The sequence below is a fragment of the Prionailurus viverrinus genome, chromosome F2, assembly GCF_022837055.1.
Source record: "Prionailurus viverrinus isolate Anna chromosome F2, UM_Priviv_1.0, whole genome shotgun sequence".
NCBI lineage: Eukaryota > Metazoa > Chordata > Mammalia > Carnivora > Felidae > Prionailurus > Prionailurus viverrinus.
This window is the reverse complement of record NC_062578.1, coordinates 66,767,512-66,775,248: the sequence shown is the minus strand read 5'-3', so window position 1 is coordinate 66,775,248 and position 7,737 is coordinate 66,767,512.

The window sequence follows — 7,737 nt, the reverse complement described above, 5'->3', positions numbered from 1 at the left end:
GGCACCCAGCAAAAGCACAGCTTAACTCCCAGGGACCCTCAGCTGCACAGCCCCTTCGCCTCCTTCAGGGTCCTATTGGAGTTTGAGTTCTCAGTTTGTGGCTCGAGATTTCTGATGTGCATTAAAACCATTATAAACGTGCATAAAAACTGTGGGAGCTCCCAGTTTTGGAGCTAGTAAATTTGCAGATGCTTTTGTTTTTAAATCAAGGTATAACTTAGAGGCAGTAAAATTTGCCCTTGTTAGTGTTCACCTCTATGAATTTTGAGAAATGCACACAATCATATAACCACACCACAGCCAAGATCTAGAACATTTCTATCACCCACACTCTCCTGTAGTCAACTGCTCCCCACACCCAACCCCTGGCAACCACTGATCAATGATCTCTCCCAAAAGCTTTGCCTATTCCAGAATATCCTATGAATGGAATCATACAGGGTGAGCCTTTTGGGTGTGGCTTGTTTTCACTTAGCATAATGCATTTGGGATTGATCCACATTGTGGCATGTGTCTCAGTGGTTAGCTACTTAAAAAAATTTTTTTTTAACGTTTATTTATTATTTAGAGACAGCATGAGCAGGGGAGGGGTAGAGAGAGGGGGAAACACAGAATCCGAAGTAGGCTCCAGGCTCTGAGCTGTTAGCACAGAGCCCGACACAGGGCTCGAACCCACAAATTGTGAGATCATGACCCAAGTCGAAGTCAGTTGCTCAACCAACTGAGCCACCCAGGCACCCCAGTGGTTGGCTACTTTTTATTGCTGAGTAGTGTCTTATAATATAGATGTACCAGTGTATCTGTTTCTCAGGTGAAGGACATGGGGTTGTTACTAGTTACAAGTGTTTATGAATAAAGCCACTATAAATATACATCTATAAGCTTTTAAAAAAATGTTTATTTATTTTTGAGTGATAGAGTGTGAGGTGGGGAGAGGCAGAGAGAGAAGGAGACACAGAATCTGAGGCAGGCTCCAGGCTCTGAGCTGTCAGCATAGAGCCCAACATGGGGCTTGAACCCATGAACCACTAGATCATGACCTGAGCTGAAGTTGGATGCTTAACCAAGTGAGCCACCCAGGCACTCCTATCTATAAGCTTTTGAATGAACTTAAGTTTTCACTCACTTAAATACCTAGGGGTGAGGTTGCTGGGTCTTATAAATTATAAATTTCTTATAAATTTCTTTATAAGAAATTGCCAAATTCTTTCCTAAAGTCCTGTACCATTTTGCGTCCCACCAGCAATGTATGAGACTTTCAGGAACTTTGCATTTATGCCAGGGTATAGACTTCAAAAAACTATCATATCCATTGCTGCTGACAGCAAGGCTGGCCATATAACTTTTCGAGGCCCCGTGCAAAATGAAAACATGGGGTCTCGCGGAGCCAAACAAAAGGAAAAAACTGCCATTAATGGCATTAAAATAGAAAGATTTTTCCTTTCTACCACAGAGTCTTTCTCTCTCGACTTCTCATGGTGTTTTTTTTTTAACTTGCTATTTCATATTTTAAGTAAAGAAATACTAAAATTCAAAATTATTAGCATGAATTTTACCTTCATCTTCATATGGTGCAATGCTTTTATGTATGTATGTATGTATTTATTTATTTATTGTTTAATTTACATCCAAGTTAGTTAGCATATGGTGCAATGATTTCAGGAGTAGATCCCTTAAGCCCCTTCCCCATTTAGCCCATCCCACCCCCGATCCTTGGTGCAATGCCATTTTAAATGCAACTATGACAGCATTTACCGGGTATGTAGAATCACTGAAATTATACAGTGCGTATTTTGTTTGTGCATGCATATGTATTTTCTTCTTCCCAGAGAGTGGAAATGCTGCAAAAAATGAGCTCACCTGTTTTTATTTCACTTCTTGCTACGTGCATATTCTACTAACAGTCTCTACCTCTGGCTTACCGGTGAATATGGAAGGACAGAAAGAAGGAAGTATTTCTTTCTCTTCCCTTCCGTAAGCATATGTAAAATCCCTTGGTTGTTTTTTGGGACATGATTGCCTTTTGCTGCATTCGATCCAAATTCTGGTTCGAACAGAAAGCGTGACCTCTTGGGTCTCGTCTTGCCTCTCTCAGTCACAGATGTAAGGCATGTACCCGGTCTTCACTGGGAGTCTCACTGACTTCCCACGCGTCATGGACCCACCGGAGTTCAGTGCTCACGGGGCACTGTGAATGCTCTGTGCCAGTGGGTCAGCAAGGAACTGCAGGCAAGCACAGTACACACGTCTGTTCTGCTCACTCCGCCATTGGACTTGACTTACAAACCCCCAGCTCAGGGGCACCTGGGTGGCTAGGTCAGTTAAGCGTCTGACTCTCGGTTTTGTCTCAGGTCACGATCTCGTGGTTCATGGATTTGAACCCCTCATCGGGCTCACCACTGGCAGCGTGGAGCCTGCTTGGGATTCTCTCTCTCCCCCCTTCTCTCTGCTCTCCCCTGTTTGTGTGCTCTCTCTCAAAATAAATCACTTAAAAAAATAAATTAATAAAAAAACCGCAGCTCAATGATAAAATTATTAAGAATTTCAAGATGGTGACGGTAGAGTATTAAACCAAGTGCAGGGTCCTTCTGAGCCTGGGACCTGTGTGAGCAAATTAAATATTTGTGATACCACTAAAATAATTTTATAATATTAAAAAAAAATCAATCCCTGAGATTCTAGCTAATTACATTATTTGGGGTATTATGCTTTGTTTCTCTAGTGAAATTGTTCCTTTTTCTACAATAAAGAACACGACTTCTGGGGGCGCCTGGGTGGCTCAGTTCGTTAAGTATCCGACTTCGGTTCATGTCATGATTTCATAGTTTGTGGGTTCAAACCCCTCATCAGGCTCTGTATCAGCAGCTCAGAGTCTGGAGCCTGCTTCAGATTCTGTGTCTCCCTCTCTCTCTCTGCCCCTCCCCCGCTCATGTACACTCTCTCTCTCTCTCTCTCTCTCAAAAATAAACATTAAAAAAAAAAAAAAAAGAACACAACTTCTGCTCTTTCGTTACAGCACAGCCCCTGGCCTGGCCAGGACTCCTATGGGCACTCAGAAAGTTCTAGCTGGTTTTCAGAGAAACCCACTGCAGTGGATAAGCTCCGGCACCACTCTGGCTCTGTGTGGAAGCAGGAGTGGCTCCCCCGTTACTCCCCCTTACTCCCCTCTACACACGGCTGGGAGTGGCTGAGGTAGGAAGGTTGGGGATATCAGATGGTAAAGGAAGGAATGTATGAGTAGGTCAGCCCAGCAGCATCTCAATGACTTCGAAATGATTATCAGGAATTTCACATAGTGCCTGGTGCAGGTCAGCAAATGGTCAGAACCTGCCCAAGGTGCCCATTGGCCTGGTGTGGGTTGTCAGAGGGACCCTCCCTCCAAGCTGGGCGGGGAAACTCTCTGGGACTCCACCCTGTCTCTTTGCTTTGGAGAATAATTCTGGTGGCTTTGCCCTTTGTTTTGTGAATATTACATGTTCATTATAAAAGTTTGTGAAAAAACCGTGGCGCCTGGGTGGCTCGGTCAGTTGCACGTTTGATTCTTGATTTCAGCTCAGGTCATGATCCTAGGGTCGTGGGATGAAGCCCCGAGTCGGGCTCAGCGCTGAGCTTGGAGCCTGTTTAAGATTCTCTCTCTCTCTCTCTCTCCCCCTCTGCCCCCTCACCCATTCTCGTGGTGCTCTCTCTCTCTAGAATAAAAAATTTAATTAAAAAAATTAAAAATTGGTGAAAAAACAGGCAAAAATAAGTAAAATGCATTAAAATGAAACAAACAAACAAACAAACAAACACCCTATTTTCCATAGCCCCGTCACTGACATACTTTTTAACATTTGTTGTGTGTGTGACAACAGTGTAGATTAGACCTCTCAGGATCCACTGCAAACTCCCTCCGGTGTGTCCATCTCCCTTTTTCCCCAGGCCTCCCAAAAGCCAGAGCTCTGCATGGGACCCAAGCTCTGTGGGACAGGAGCCATCCTCCCGGGACAGGAGCACCCTCACGGGACAGGGCCATCCTCACGGGACTCGGAAGGCGCTAGTGAGCAAATCAGAGCCACCAGGACCATGCTGGGGGTTCGGCTCTTCTGCAGCCGCAGCTGCGGCAGGAATGAGTGCAGGCTCCAGTCCGGTGTCAGGGGTGGAGAGTGCCGGTACCGAATTTCCACTGGAACATCCATGGTGTGGCCGGGCATCTTCCTGGGGTTGCCCTTGCCTCTGTAGCGTCCAAGCACGGTTCCCCAGCCCTCCTGGAAATTCTGGAATGAGCTAACTCTGCAACAAATACCCTCCTGCTTAACCAGCTAGAGTAGATTCTGTCGTCAGCAGTGAAGAACTCTCTCCTGGGGTCTCAGCTTCACTCTGCCCAACCTCCTTCAGAGCACTTACCATAAAATGGAATGGCCTTGTGTATGTATTCCTTTACCACTTAATGTGTCTTCATGAGGGAGGAACCAGTTCTGTCTCATTCACCACTTGGATCCCAGTGGCTGTCTCAGGGCAACGCTTGGTTAGTATCTGTCCGGTGAAATATTTGGTCACCTTCCAGCAGCACTTAGCCCAGCACCAGCCACTCCTGTGGATCAAGTCAGGGGGTATTCTTTCTACATGTGTTCCCTTCCCGCCAACATTTGCTGACTGCCTCTTCTGCAGAGAAAAGCAATGAATTGGAAGATACCAACTTGCACCCCTCTGAGTCTAGTGACTTAAGGTTGTACAGATGAATGAGCTCACCGTGGCCAATTCCTTGCTTTCCTTCAATGAGCAAAGACCTGCTCTGTGATGAGCATGTGTGTGTCTGTATGTGTTAAGTGGGGACAGATTTTTCTGAATAAAAAAACCCACAGACTCAGAATACCAAATTCATTCATTCATTCACTCACTCATTCATTCATTCATTCATTCATTCCACAAACACTGATTGAGGGTCTGCTCTGATGTATGTATGCATGAAGTGCAGGAGGAGGCCTGGACCTCCCAGTCAAATCCACTTTGTAATCAGACTTTCTCCCTTTGGCTATCAGACTGTCACCTAAATCACTTCAAGCCTCTAAGCCTTAAATTAAGAGCCAGATGATGCAACCTTTCCATTATGCGGTTGTGCAATTTCAGGCGCAAACTCCATGTTTGAAATACAGGTGCGGGAGTAGATTTTAGTGATATGCTTTGAAAGCATTAATATTTAAGCAGGCCAGTCCCTGGATACCTACTGCAGGTAGGAGCCATCACACCCATTGGCCCTGTGACGAAGGTGGCTTCATGCCTGTGTGTCTCAGGGCTGTGCCAGGACACACGGTGTGACCTCTGTCATTGCCATTGTGTCTGTTGGAACCATAGGCAAAACCATTGTCTTGTTCCAGGTCTGAACCTGGAAGGGGCAGGCCCACCTCCTTGGGGCCCCAGGGCTGCTGGGACCACACCCATCACCACCTGTCTCACCTGAGGAGTGGGGAGGCCCTGAGAAGTGAGTGCTGTAACCCTTTCCTCTCCTCTGGCTAAGGGACCTCGCTGTCCTCTCCTCCCCGTATGTGAAGTGGGCAATGGATCTTGGAGTCCATTCCTGGCCAGGTCATGGAAAGGCCTACTTGGTTATTAAATCAGATCCTCCATGTGTTTGGTTTTTGATCAGACTAAATAGGTTTTTGATCAATAGGTTTTTGATCAGACTAAAAGTTGGGGATATAGAAATGAACCAACAGCAGTCCCTGCTCTCCAGGAAAGACAAGCAATTACAGTAGAATATGAGAAGCTTCCTCTCCTAAGCAAACGTTGGAAGGTCCACCATGGGTTCTACAGAGCCTACAGCAGACCCCTGTTGTGGTGGTGCCTACCTTTCCACGGGAAAGACAGCAAATGAACAGTCACGACATCTGCTCATTTGAAGTGTTAAGGTCAAGGGAGCTAAGAGAGAGAGCTATGTTCTCTGCAGAACAGAGAGGCCTGACCCAGCCCCAGCCAGGAGGCCTCTCTCAGGTCATGACACGTAGGCCGTGACCAGCAGGGCGCTAGGAATGAGCTGGGAGAGGTGGGAGGGAATGGGCACCCCCCTTCCCATTGTGTAGAGGTTGTACAGAGGGTGTTGGGGCGGGGGGAGAGATGAACTCCAAAGCTCAGGCCTCTGAGGGCACAGAATGACTTCCCACAGAGGAAGTCTGAGGAAAAGCCCCCTCTGGCCCGATGTTCTGCCTCTCGCAGTCTCTCCTCGACCTGCCCAGCTGGCTGTGCCCTCGCTCCTGGCCTGTCACAGCCAGAATAATGAGATGGGACACGTGGGCCTGCAGCCAGTTACCAAGTCCTGGCTGGGAAGGGACCAGGCCTGGGAAGTCCCTGGTGCTTCCCAAAGTGCCGCAGGCGAACTTACACCATAAATGGGGCCTTTCTCCCCAACCCCTTCCCTTCCCCGATAGCCCTTCCCCTCGCTCAGCCCTCTATATTTCATTTTTGTTAATATGTGTACATTAAATGTAGTATATATAATTATATGTTATATAATTATAAAATATAATTTTACATGTATATATATGATATATTATATGTATATATAAAGCAGAGAGAGCTGGAAAGGAGATGAGAATCGCAGTGAGCTTGGGCCCCACGACCTGCTCACCCGGACTTCTGCCCAACTAGATCAGTGACAGCAGGGAGCTGCTTGAGGAAAGACAGGCTGTGGGCTGCGGGCAGGTCAGATGCGGCCCGCAGCGTGGTGGTGACCCTGCCAGGCAGATGGAATCAGCGGCCCCGTGGGTGGGATGGAAGTGCAGGGAGAGGTCAGGGTGGAAAGAGAAGTCCCAGCTCTTCACAGCTGGGAATGCCCCCCCGCACAGACGAATCCTGGAGCTTCTGGTCTTCACCTTCAGGTACGTGGAAAATTCTGTATGTGCTCCCTTGGGAGCGAAACAGCAAATCCACCAGAAGCCAGGACAGAACAAATGTTTTGGCGGTCCCTCCACAAGTGTGGAGGCACAAGAATGGTTCGCGGCAGCATTGGTTACTGACTGGGAAGAATGAGATGTTCCAGAATCAGAAGACCCAGGGCAGCTGGGGCTGTCACAACAAAGCGCCACAGACTGGGTGGCTGAAACAACGGAAAGGCATCCTCTCACAGTGCTGGAGGCTGCAAGTCTGAGAGCAAGGTATTGGCAGAGTATGTCTCTGAGGCCTCTCTCCTCTGCTGGTAGATGGCCATCTTCTCCCTGTGTCCTCATACGGTCTCCCCTTTGTGGGTGCACGGCCTGATCCTCTCTTCTCTGCTGTGGTTACAAAGAACAGGAGGATCTATATGTATTGGCAGAAAAAGAGTTCCAAGCTTACTATTAGTGGACAAAATCAGTCACAGAACAATAGGATACTGGTCTCAACGGTTCCCTCTGGAAGGGAACAGATTAGGGGCCAGGATGGGACAAGGGGGATTTTATTTACTTCTGTATGTATGTATGTATGTATGTATGTGACAGAATGGATGATTGTTCTCACCTCTTCACTCCCTCCCTTGCCCTGGTTTTGCACCTCTCTGGCTGGGAGCTGAGTATATTTCCCTATCCCATGGATGTTGAGCTTGGCCAGATGACTTGGTTTGCCCAGTGGAATTTTGATGGATGCACCCAGAGCAGAGGCCTTAAATGTGCTTGCTTGGCATAGCTTGGCCTCTTGGGCCGCCATGACCTTCAGTGAGAAGAATATACCCCCAGGGAAAGGCTGGTGTCAGGAGAAGGTGGGGACAACAATGAGCAGAGCGGAATT